At 41.2% G+C, this 13,606-nt stretch overlaps 1 protein-coding gene across 1 annotated transcript in view; it reads left to right on the forward strand.

Moving 5' to 3' along the window:
• The window catches only part of TMEM114 (transmembrane protein 114), a 27,961-nt gene that overhangs the window by 865 nt on the left and 13,490 nt on the right, over positions 1–13,606 (forward strand). The window lies entirely within an intron of this gene.

Here is a 13,606-nt window from a genome sequence, read left to right on the forward strand (position 1 = left end):
ATGTATATATATATATATATATATACACACACACACAGATTATCATATTTCCTTTCCACAACATCACACCATTTCCTTACTGTTAAAGTCCATTTCATTTACCACAAATAATAGCATATGATGGCTTGATGGATAATATGTGATTTGCATGGCTATATTCAGCTGAAATCATCTAAAGCTGAATAAATATACACAATTACACAACAAGGTAGTCATGTAACAGATTCAGAAAGCATGTTACAAAAAGCAGAAGTATAAAAAAAATATATATAGAAGTAAAGGTTTGCAGAATTGCAACAAAAAAGTACATTTACATATATTTTATAACTGTAATTCTATGGACCCTTTATAATGACCGCATTTACCTTTTCTGTCACAATATAGCATATAGCATTTCAAAAAACATTGTGGCTTTTCCAGCTATAGAATAAATGGTGCTCTTATGTCACTTTAGGGAGTAAATGTAAATTATTGTGAAAAGATATTACTGGAATGTATAGGGTTTTTTTTATATATATATTTTGTAATAGTGCAGTACTACCCCCTGTAGGATGTATGTAGTACTGCAATCCATATTTGCACTTTAAATTATAGGAAAATCTTGCACAAACTGATCTTCTTGATGAAACAACTGTGCCATTTCTTTTATGAGAGAAATATAATACTGCAGTATGGGGAAAATATTTAAAACTGCATATAGTATCCATATATCCATATGAATACTTAGAATTATTCATAAGCCAGCAAAAAAACAACCTGTTTGTTTAAAATACATGTATTTAAAATAGTCACTGGTTTACACAATGTTGTGTTTTAAAAACACTAAAGCAGATCATACATCTATTGATTATTGTTCGATTTCTTTCATGCCCTCATTGAACCCTTGTTCGATTTCCCCTCGAATCCCCCATCATGCACAGATCAATGTTGATTTTGATTATTGTTCGTTAGCAATACTAACACACCGAATTTCGTCAATTTACAGAACAGATTTTTGTTTGCGCATGTGCAGTGTTCATGTTGCGATTTTTTCATATGAAAACTCCACAAATCCATAGAGTTTTGTTCCATTAGAAAAACATTTTCCATTCTGACCGATCGAGGAAACTCAGCCAGGAGTACAGTAAAAAAAATCATTGGTTCCCCATCACCTGATCGATTATCGTCGAAAGACCATTTGTGGACTATTTCCGAACGATAATCGATAGGCACCTTTACTGTTCACAGAGAAAGGAAGTATTTTTCATTTGCATGCTTCTTTGTATTTTTTACATTTAAAATATTTTCATCAGGCATTTCACATGAAAAATAATTACTAAAATGCATCTAAGTCCTAGTTGTAACATATGAAATTTCCAGATACATATGTATTATCCATGCAGAAAAGACATATGATTTTTGTAAACTTAAAAAATAAGAAATCCAATGACCATGAATGAAGCATGAACAGAATCATTTAATATGCCCTTCACAGATACCTAGGTTTGCCATCGCATCTGTTAAGCAACAGACATATATGAATTACACAGGCTCTGTGGTTAATTAACTCCAGTTAAGGCCCTGAGAGAATCTAATTACCACCTTAATTTGCAGCAGAACCTATGTAATGCATAATGTGTTTAGTTTGACAACACTCATACATCTCACATACAACACACATTTCACTTTGACAACTGAGATGACACTATTTGTAAAGTTTACAATATATGTAAAAAATATACACTTGTGGATAGAGACCACTAAAGATTCTAGCAGCAATATTAATGGTGCAAATGTGTAGTGGCACATCTTCATATAGTGATCTTATATTGTGGAACACAACAGGTGTATGTAATACACAGTTGAAGTGCACTGGATTTACTTTAAAGTGACACTAAACTCAGGAGTTAAATCTTAAAAATGCATTAAAGTACCTTAACTGTTAACAAAAATGTAGTTTATTTGTGCATCACTCAGCTGTAGATCCTCAAATCATCTCTGATTTTTTTGCTGACACTGTTCTTACTTTTGGAGGGTGGCTACTTTTGTTCTTCATGGTTCCTGTGTTGTAAAGTAGTCACCGATCCAAGCTTACTTCGGTGATGGACTATAATCTCAGTTTACTTTACTAATTTGTATTGAAGTTATAGTCTACACTTCACTTACTTCATGCTTCCACTTTCTCATTTTGCAGCTGAGTGGCATGTTGGCATGCTTATTCAGTAAGGTATAGCAGTTGAAGTGATCCATAGCAAATTGTAGCAATCTTTCAGTGATCTGATTTCCATAAATGAAATAAGATTGCTAATTAAGGGGCTTCTGCAGTTTGCATAGACAATGTATCTTTTCTACCCAGGGCCTGTCATTAGGATCACACATATGGTGTAAAGCCACTATGTAAAAGAAAAGCATGTATATTTACCTTTCTGGCAGCCTATGTGTTAAAAATCAGCTGCTGTCAGATCCCCAACTGCTGCAGGCACTGTATCCATTTTCAGGTGTGTTTATTACCTCCTCCACTGTGCATGACATATGAGCCAGCAGGAAGAGCCACAACATGTGGCACAGTAGCAGATATTGGACACACCCAGAAGTGTTTAAAGAATTGTGGGCATAAGTACAATGCTTGCTTAAGGTCTTTTGCCGCCAAAAGTGAAAGGGCCAAATTGCACCCCCATCCCTCCTGTGAGCTGTGAACTACTTCAGCAGCATTGTTTGCAGTTCCTTCCCCTTTTGCCCCCCCGCTGAAGCGCCCAAGGTGGCTGCCTCCTTCTGCCCACCCCTTGGCCCAGCTAGTTGCAGCATGGCCAAGGTTTGAGGATAAGTGAGCAACAAACAAATGAAAGCTAAACTCCAGCTTATGTATTTTAAGCATTTGTCAGCTTGTCCCGAACCCTGTAATGTGTTTTTGGTGGGCAGCTCGGTGTGCAATATTCTCTGTTTTGGTGACCTTTAACATCCTCGGCTTTGTTTAGTCATTCCATTTTTGACAGTCTTAATTGGAATAAATGCCAAACTTCATGCACAGTGCATTTTTTTTTTTTTTTTTACAGTTTCAGTCCCTGCTTGCCCTTTTCTTCTTAGTTGCCTTTGACAAGGCCTGGATGATAATTATGAAATGTCTAGTAGCTGCTTTCATGTTATGCTTTCTTCTGTAATCTACTTATTTTATTTTTTACAATACCATTGTTTAATATCTACGTGTCATTCATGATTGATCTTATTTGTACATGTGGTATGCTACTATAATATACAGATAGAATTGCTTATTATTCATCCATCACCAAGCTAATGGTATTTATTTTGCCGAGTGGTGGACTTTGAATATACAGTATATGCAGGGCTGTTGCTAATCCAGCCCTGCCTATATTAGCACTCTGATTGCTGAACTGTCTTGCTTGAGGTGGGACCAAATTGTTTTTCTACCTGGAATGGATTATAATAAACATAAATAAGCAGTGAAGACAGTTTCCAAAAATAACATAACTAAATATAACGTGTAAACAGTACTCTATCCTTTATCTTTTAAACCTTTTAGAAATAAATTATCTCAAATTAAATGTTTATTTGGTCCCCATCCAGAACTCAAAATACAGTCGGCACAAAGGGGCTTTTTAAAAAAGCAGTCAGCGTGACCAAACATTTATTTTTGGTGAATCAGTCACTGTCATTTAAAACACATGCATCTGGAAGATTTGATTGCAGTGAATGTTTGGTGAATGTCAGATTCACTGCTTTATAAATATGCACCAGAGAGTCCAGGTTCTCTGAGAACAACATCTTTCATATATAGTAACACACAATTAATTAGTATTCTCTAGACAATGAATAATGGAAATGATATGTAATTATATCTGCATCTCTGAGGGGTAGGTGAAAATTATCAAAAGTCATGTTGCCTACCTACCCCCTTCAATGTAGTTCCCTGTAACCAGCATGTCCTCCTCCATCCTTGCTCTAAACACTTCTGTACTGAGTGAAATTGGCTTGATGTAATCTTACCCACACAATGCATGCCAGATGAGGAGATGAGGGTGAACAGAATAATCAGCACTGTAAAATCAGAACAGACAATAGTGGGTGGTTCGGCAGAGGACAGATATGTGAGGAGAACTCCAGGGTTTTACCAAGGGTGCAATATGGGACTGCAATAGCATAGAGGCTGAAGGCATGTCACAGAGAGAAAACTGTTTGCAAGGCAGGCTGCAGGCATCAGTGTTCACATGTTTGATGTTAAAAATTAAAATGGCAACTTGTGGAGGCCTAGGCACTACTCCTGATGTTCTTGCTGCCCTAGGCCATGACTTAAGTGGCTTGTGTGTAAATATGGCCCTGTACACTCAGTATCTTATAGGTTGGTTGCAAGTGGCCTTATAATATCAAATTTTGATCCTGATCTAATTGTCAGTAACTTTACTATTTCTGAATTCCTGGGGGTGATAATCAGTGGTGGTTGGTTACTAGCATTGCAACATGAGATGTTTTTCAACTTGCTGTTTGTTCACACTTCTGCACAAAATAGATGAGGGTTATGAATACTCCCTAACTGCATTTGTGTTGGTAAGGTTTTTGTAAATATACAATAAAACAGGGCAATTTGGAGAAGGGAAAAAAACTTTGAGGTCCCTGCATTCCATGCCCAAATTACCCATAACATTTAATCCTGATGTAAACATATTTTTGGTGGTTTGCAAGTCCCCTCCAATAATGCCTCATATGCATTCAAAACTTCTACTCTGCACAGGAGCGAGGAGCCTGCTGTTGGTAGGTTTTTTCGTTCTATCAGAAGGCTTGTTTGACAATTCAGTTTGACAAACACAGAAGCAAACATGGAGGATAGAAACAAACAGCTACAAAAATACAGCAAGGAACTACTGCCATAGCTGCCGCTATGGGGCCTGGTGCAGAGAGGGGCCTGGTCAGGGGAAGGATCGATGCCTGCAGCAGGTAGAACTTGTCAAGTACAAGTGATCTGGGAGGCTGTACAGCCACTCAGACCACTTGTACTAGCCTGTGATGGTCTTACCCCCATCGTGGTTTTTGGGGTCCCCTACTCCTCTTGGGGGCCCAGGACCATGGGAAATGGTATCAGGATGGAGAGCAGGAGCAGACCGAGACCCATTCCCCAATCTGCTTTGTAATAAATGAAGCAGGAAGTACTGTGCTCTCAGTGCTTCTTGCTTCAGAGCTGACAAACAAAGCTGAAGTGCCAGTTAAACAGACAATCAAGCACAATCCTGTGTTAATCCTAATAGCACTGTAAGGCTGGGCACACACCTTTTTGTCTTGCGATGGTTGTAAGGTAATTAAAAAGACGTACGATCTGCCTATCTTGGACACTGAGGGGCGGGCTTCCGATGACCACAATGCCGAACGGGCAGTTGGCGAATTAGCTGTCAGTGCACACCAGCAGCCATTTGTTCAGTGTGGCTTGCTGTTGTGAACAGACCCTTAAACATTAACCACTTGCCTGTAATGCGCCTAATTGCTCTGTCAGGATCTCAACTGCAGAGTCGGTTTGCATCAACTGGAGCTCGTCTCCCAGCTGACTGAGTTGTATTATGGGTGAAATCAGTCGGAGCTTCAGTGCCACTCTCAATCATAAAACGGAGAGTTTTGAAGCTACCAGCATCATGTATCACCTGTTTTTAACTTAACCTGTAAGTGATATGGAAGTGTTCCTTGAGATCATAAAAGTGTAAAGTGGTAGCGTTAGTAATGCAGCACCCCTCATATGCAGTAGTACATGGGATACAAGTATGTTGTTGATAGCAGTATAAGAGACTAGCTACTACAGCAGGGTTTTGGTATATCCGTATTATGAGCACAGTGTAAACAGTATTTGATGGCACAGCAGTCTATCCCTGGTAATAGTAATCTGGCATACAACACATGCGGCTGGTAAACTATGGCAGTAGTCTCTATGTGTCAGAGTACTCTGACTAGGGGTAATTGCGGTGTTTGAAGAAAATTAACCCTCCACGGGTAGTCCAGTGATCCTTGGCTGTAGGGTAGAGGTTCCCTCCATCTGCAGATATCTCGTAGGTTTCGTCCCAGGGGAGATAGCAGGGCGCACACTCGTTTAGTGGAACGCCGCTGCTATGCTCTTCCCCTGTATAAATAGGGCAGCCTTGATTGGACAGAGCTGTCGGCGTCTGACGGCCGTTGCGTTCCACTGTGGAACGCAAGCCGCGCGTCTCGCTATGGGACACGTCAGCGCTGCGTTCGAGGGTGGAACGCAACACGCCGAATCCATTACATTGCCTTCTAGATGCAGGTGGGTGTTTTAAAAGGTTTTTGTTCCCGCTCTGCCTTGCGGGAAACTGTCAAAATTTGAAACAGCCAGTAATGGTTGTTTACATACAGGTGGTCCTGCGGCTGTAGTGCTGCCCATTCGCTTGTATGTTGTGGCTTCATGTGCCCCCCCTCCGCCGCCACCACCGATCCCGGCTCCCTGTGATCCGTGCAGGCCCGGGACCGGCATTGTGCCTATGTGCAGGGAGATCGGAGTGAGGTCAGTAAATGATCTTCCTCTGATCTCCCTTCCAGTGTTGTGAAAGCAAAAGTGATATTTATTACATCACTTCCGCACTTAGCTGTCATTCACCGGCTACAGAAGCAGGGGGTCCCTAGGTGACATTAGGGGTCTTAGAGACCCGTGATGTCTCCATCAAGAGGACCTGTCACTGTAATTTGATATCACATAGGGGGCTTCTTAACCCCTATGTGATAACAATAAAGTTAAGTGTGAAAAACAATTAAAGTCACAAAAAGTCCCCCACCCCCACATACACACGTAAACATGCTTTGGGTGCGCCTACGTGCAAAAACGATGATTGTGCCCATTACGCTGCACATGTTACATATCATCGCGAACATCAGACTGTGAGCAATAATAGGGCCATCAATCACTGTTAACACTTAACTGATGAGCGGCAAAGCTTTTAAAGTGTCGCCTATGGCCAATTATGGGTATAGTACTTTTATGTGATTCTGTGGGCGCGCGCAATTTGGTGTCTATTTGACTGACGTGAGCCCGTCTTTGATATTTTACCAAAAAATTTGTAATAATAAATGTTTCATAACATATTAATGGTAAAACAGTTTTTTGAAAAACATTTTTGGTGCTTGAGCATATGAATAATACTATTCATATGACACCTCTGCTCACAGGCCCCATGACGTCATGGCTCGCTCCGCCCATTTGTTTACAGTCTGGCCAGAAATGTAATTTTGGGGCGAGTCTTCTTCAAGTTTGGGCTGGTCATCGTGCGGCAGGGCTTTTCTTGTTTATTTATTGTGTGTTTGTTTATTTACATTTTAATTGAACCCTTTAGTGAATGAGTAGGGGTACCCCTTATTCAATCACAAGGGGGGGACATCTGGGTGCCCCGTTAATTAAAGGGGTAGCCATATGCAAATAAGCCCCCCTACCCACAGACCCCCACAACCACCGGGTCAGGGTTGTGGGGAAGAGGCCCTTGTCCCTATCCGCATGGGGACACCCTCCCAATGCCAAGGGCACGTGGCCTGGTAAGACAAAAATTAGTCCGGAACTAAAATTCGTACATACTACCGCTAACGAATTTTGGCCGAATCCGAAATGCACATGACTACTGCACATAGTAGCAGCTATATGTTATTTCTGGCATTAATGTATGGGAATGATAAGTTATACGCTCTGTGTTCATACCTGCGGGAAAATTGCAGTCACATGAGTGGGAGGAAAAACTACGAAAGAGGTATATTTACATGAAATTTTACTATCTGAAGCATTGCTACAAGCATAGAAAATGAACTAAATGCCAGTGGACTGTTTGGTCACATAAGGGCTTACAAATAGTTTGAGGCCTGCTTAATTGTGCTTAAGGGCCTGTTCACATGATCAGGTCCGGATCAGGTGCGGATCTGCAGACGCGGTGCTACTGATGTAGTGCGTTTTTGCTGTGTTCCAATTAAAATTTTTTTTTTTTGCTGGAGTGGGGCTGTCAGTATGTTAGCTGCAGTGCAGTGCGTTTTTGACGCATTCCCAGTCTGTGTCCTGACCGTACACAATGTGGCACGCAGTATTTTTTCTGTCATAACCTGAACGGACTGCGCACGTGAGAACTGTAGCCCATAAAACACATAGGAATACATTGGGATGCATTTTTAGTGCAGGAGTGTACGGATCAGGTCAGCACAGAAAACTTGATTAACTTATATCTGTGTTGTAAGCTCACTGACCTGGCAGGATAACAGGTGCTATTAGGATTCTCTCCTGGCTGATGATCCACAGACACTACTGGAATAGAGAGAATAGAGAGAACTGAATAAAGGTGGCCATACACTCTACAACCCTCGCAAGACTTTTGTCTTGCGAGGGTTGAAAAAATAATTAAAAAAACGTACAATCTGCCCATCTTGGACAGGCAGATTGTACTTGCGATCATCGCAAGCCTGCCCCGCTGAGGGGTGGGCTTCCGATGACTGCAATGCTGAACAGGCAGTGTGCGCGTGCGCACACCGGCCAGTTCGGCAGTTGTCGAACAAGCACGCCACTAACCCGCCGAGAATTGTGCAATTCTCGTCGGGTTTTCCAGCCTGCTTGTTCGACGGAAGACGTGCGATCGTACAGTAGAAACGGTCGCACGTCTTCCATACACTTTGCGATTATCGTACGATCGCGGGATTTCCCGCGATTATCGTACGATAATCGCACAGTGTATGGGCGCCTTAAGCAAAGCAGCTGTAGAGTGATACCTGAGGGAGCAGCAACTCACGCAGACATTGAAAAAAACATTTATTTATCAACAGGTTGCAAGGTGCTTTTAACCTCTGCATCAAGGTACATGATATCACTAAAAATATTGTCGCTACAACACATAGAATTGGCAGTAAGTTCCAACAGAAATGAGTTAAATGCAAAAGTGTGTAACAAATGTAAAAATCTTGAGTGAGTAACAATCTCTTCACTGCTAGCTTAAAGCAGAACTCCATGCAAACATCTTTAGTTACAATGTGCTGTGTAACGCTCATCCTGAAGATTGCCTACACCTCATGAGAGGTAACTATGGGGTCTATTCACAAAGCTGCCGAGGGCAGCCGAGTGAATGACCGATCAGAAGTGAAGTGAGCCGAACACTGTTCGGCTATTCACTTCAGGCTGGTACGGCTGATTTCAGCCGTATATGGGCTGAAATCAGCCCATATACGGGTTGCTTCGTGTGGCTTCGGATCAGCCGAACATGCTTAGCATGTTCGGCTGACCCGCAGTGCAGAAGGAGTTCGACTCAGCCGATCCAACATCTGGATCGAACAGTTCATTTTTATTAAAAATATTTGGCTGGAGTTCTGCTTTTGTTTTGTGATACAAAAAAACAAACAAAAACATTATTTATAGCAGAGTATTGCACATTACCTTACATTTAATCAAAGGGTTCTAGTGACACCTAGAGGAGAAGTGTAATATTGCATCGCTCTCCTCTGGAAATCATGAAACAAATGAAAAGGACAAATATAAATCCATGGCTGCAATAGTGGTTACGGTATCTGTTCTTTTAACTTGCAGCAGGTGTCAGACAAGTATAGAAGTAATCACGTCTACTTTGCTGCAGCTGGGTGGGCAACCTCCGTTCTTTAGGCTCATCTGACTGCTCTTTGAGCCTGGAAAAGCTATGTAGGCATCAGGGTGCAAGAGTGGTTGGAGGAGATCAGGAAACATCCATTCACTGAACTCCTTCTAAGACTGAACCCAGGAGTGCTCTGCTCTAAGCACTTTGGAAATTAAAGGTCAAAATCCTGGGAGAGATGGCAGGAGTGCAAGCAGGTCAGGGCTATTGGGATTTGCAATAGCAGTAAATAGGAAGAAAAAATAAAAAAGATAATAGAAAGGTACACAAAAGTAAAGAAATATGTAAAAAAGTAAAATATAAAAAATGTAAACAAAAATAACCACCCCACCCCACCCAACACACTCACAACCACACAGATGTTTCATTATCACTCTAAAAACATAGTCTAAATCAGCATTTCTCAACCCCCTTTCAGTCTTGGCACCCGTTAAAAGTATGCAAAATCTCAAAGCCCCCCAGTCTAAAATGTAATGTATTTTAAGGGGGTCCTGTGAAAAACACAAAAAAGTGTGGGGTTCTCTCTTCGCATCAAAGTACCCCATTCAAATTAGGCGCACCCCTTCATATAAGAACCCCCCTTCACATCAGGAGCCCTCTTCACATCAGGAGCCCCCTTTCACGTCAGAAACCCAGAATCACCCTTTATATCAGTGCACCCCTTTCATATTATAGTCCCCTCTTTACTTCAGGAGCCCCCATCACTTCAGATGCCTCCTTCCCAACAGAGTCCTCAGTCCTCCCTTCACATCCTACCATTACAAAATTTCAAGGCACCCCAGGGTGCCACAACACCCTGGTTGAGAAAGGCTAGTCTACATTACACAGTTTTATACAGTTTTCATGTGCCAGACTAAATGACTAATGTTACATGATTGGAAATGTCATATTAAAGCTTACAAAAGCATACATTTAGGCACATAATATCCTTAAAAAAACAAATATATCTACTCCAGGAAAGATACCTGTTACCAGCAGACTAATACAGAGTTCATAGGTTCATCTAATTCTAAACAGTTGTGTCATTATTCTGGGGTACTGTAATTCTCCAATAAAAAAGAACTTAGACTCATAGTTGAAACAGACAAATTACATCTGTGACGGACCCCAGTACTCAGGATGAGTATGTCCGCCGCTGTATTCTTCCTTGCTCAGGAGATATTGCAACCTGAAGATCTTTAGCTCTCAGTTTCCCCAGTCACTGGTCGAGACACAAGTGTAGGGTGAAACAGACTCTGATTTATTGAGCAACTGTGCAACCTTTTATACAGAAAGTGATCAGATCAGAATATAATCCCATCACATCCAACCTTCCTTCCCCAGACAATCTGTCTTCATAACACCACAGGGTTTCCCCTGCTAACGAGCTCCAGACAGCCATAGCAGAAGCCTGGCCAGAATGTCATTGTTCTGAGCTCCTTCAGAGTACAATGGGAGATAACGAGGGCTGGTGCTGACAGTCTTTTCATAACCAGTTTACACAGTATAACCCACTCAAACATAACTCAACACCAATACACATTTAACTCATAAAACTGATCACCATGTTGTCACATACATCGATAATATGCATGATAAATACCATGGATAGATGATAATTCCCTGTCATACCTATTACACATCATTGCACAAGCCAGAGGTAGATAAATATTTTTAGGTTTATCTTTAGTTTAACTGTGAATTGTAACAGCTTTTAATGCATTGCCCATTTACAATTTTGAGTATCTTTGTTTTTCACCTTGAAATATTTGTTATTTAAATCAACATAATCTCATCTTTTTTTATGTAACCCATTCTGATAAGCCTTGCTGTCTGTTACCCATCATCCCAGGCCGGTTAATGAAGTATAGCCATTGTACTGGAAAATGTCAGTAGCGCTCACCCTCTAAGGAGCCACTGGATTATTTTGGGTTCTCCTACCTGTTTTGTAGCCTTCAGCAATACCGACACTTTTAGGATAGAACAGGCTCAAGTCATAGGGTCTTGATAGTATTTATTGTTCAGTAATAACTAGGAGAGAGGGTTATGGTTGCAGGATACCCGAGTAACAAAAATAGAGGGCAGTGTCTTCACCATTAGCAACAGTAGTAACAGGTAGCAAAAGGTCATATAAGAGTGACCAGTGATAGGTAGTAGCACCAGAGAACAGCCAGGAACAGTCCAAGACACTGAAGGAGAACAGAGGACTTAAGCTTGCCATACACCTATCGATTATCATTAGTTTTTTTTCGGGCCGTCATCAAACACTCATTTGATTTGCGCTCGAATACCCCATCATTTGCAATACTAACTCACCGAATTTCATTGATCGGCACAACGGATTTTTGTTTTGCGCATGTGCAGTGTTCATGTTGCAATTTTTTTGCCGTATGAAAACATCACTAATTCATTGATTTTCGTTCGATTCAAAAAAAGGTTTCCACCCTGACCGTTCAAGAAAATTTCGGTCAGGAGTACAGTAAAAAAAAATAATCATTGGGTTCCCATCAACTGATCGATTATCTTACGAAAGATTATTTGCTGACAATTTCCGAACGATAATCAATAGGTATATGGGCACCTATACAGTGCGCCATCTGGCTTCTCTTCCATATAGTATGCATAGAGGGCGAGGAATCACTTACAGGTTCCAGAAGGCAGCTCTCATCAGCTCCTCTGTGACACTCCTAATAAACAGATTCTTTCTCCAGCCCATCTTCCATCAGGTTTCCTTTCAGTAGCATCTTAGACCGTTGAGGCCTAGGCCAGGCATCTTGCAGCACACAGGCCTCCACCCAGGCTGAAGCCTCAGGGGAGAGAGTTCTGGAAGGTGTTCCCAAATATTTATTACCTTCCTCCAGCCATACCTCTGCGTGAGCCTGCTCAGGGATTGGTCATAATCTGAGGATTGATCTTCCCACACTGTATGCTGCGGCCCCAACCCAGCAAAGGTAGAATCAATCGATCAGACTTAGGGAAACCTGCAGATCTCAGAGCAATCAGCATCCAGGCTGACTACAGTCTAGATATAACATTAATTTAGTAGAGACATATCAGAGGGTGCTACATGCCTAATATCTAAAATAATAAAATGTATGCACTTGTTTATCAACCATACAGCACTGTATGGCATTGAAAACCGGTGCATACCAAAACATAAACATTTTGCCATAAAGTTTTTTTAACCCAGGACTTGAAAGTGTCAAGAAAATGTCAACCATGCTCATGTTTATTTTAGATTGACCCGTGGACAAATATGTGAACATGCAAATACACAGTGACAGCTGCAGCAGGCAAGGTTCTCTTCAAATTGATACCAGCCATGGTGATCACATGGTTGGGAACCATGTTAAATAATTCTGATTAGAGATGAGTGAAATTCTGGACATTTCAGCAAAATGTATTGGAGTCAAAGGGGAAGCAAAATTAAGGTGGTTTTTCAAGGTGCAATGGCAGTGGCGACTCTAGGAACAATATATAGGGGGGGCACATAAGATACCACAGTCAAAATGGGGGGGCACTAATAATTTTCACCACTAAATCATACCGCTGAAAAAAACTAAAGAAGTATATATAAATAAGATTACAAAATACGAGAGTAATGCGGTATGCGGTGATACCTTTTTATTGTACTAACCTAATACTTAGAAGACGAGCTTTCAAGAGTTTTTCTTTCTTCCTCAGGTATTGCTTCAGACTTGAGAAAGAGAGGAAAAACTCTCAAAAGCTTTTCAATTTCAGTAAACACCAGGGCTGTGTAAATAATCACCTATAGCGATAGAGGACTACCAACCGCAGCAATACATTATACAGAAAAGCAGAATACCATTAGCTATAGAGGACTACAAATCCCAACAAAACATAGAGCAATGCAGAATAATAGTATATACATTTGCCACATACCCTGTGCTGCTGCTCTACTCTGCGGTTCTGGCCTAATGTATTGGGCAGAGCTTGTCAGGAGGGGTGGGGAGGGTCTTACTAAGGGGAGATGTGTGGGTGGCAGAAGCGCTGTAAGCAGGCATTGTGTGGCTCCC

The sequence above is a fragment of the Nanorana parkeri genome, unplaced genomic scaffold (genome assembly GCF_000935625.1).
Source record: "Nanorana parkeri isolate BGI_ZX_2015 unplaced genomic scaffold, ASM93562v1 scaffold2562, whole genome shotgun sequence".
In the NCBI taxonomy this organism is placed as follows: Eukaryota; Metazoa; Chordata; class Amphibia; order Anura; family Dicroglossidae; genus Nanorana; species Nanorana parkeri.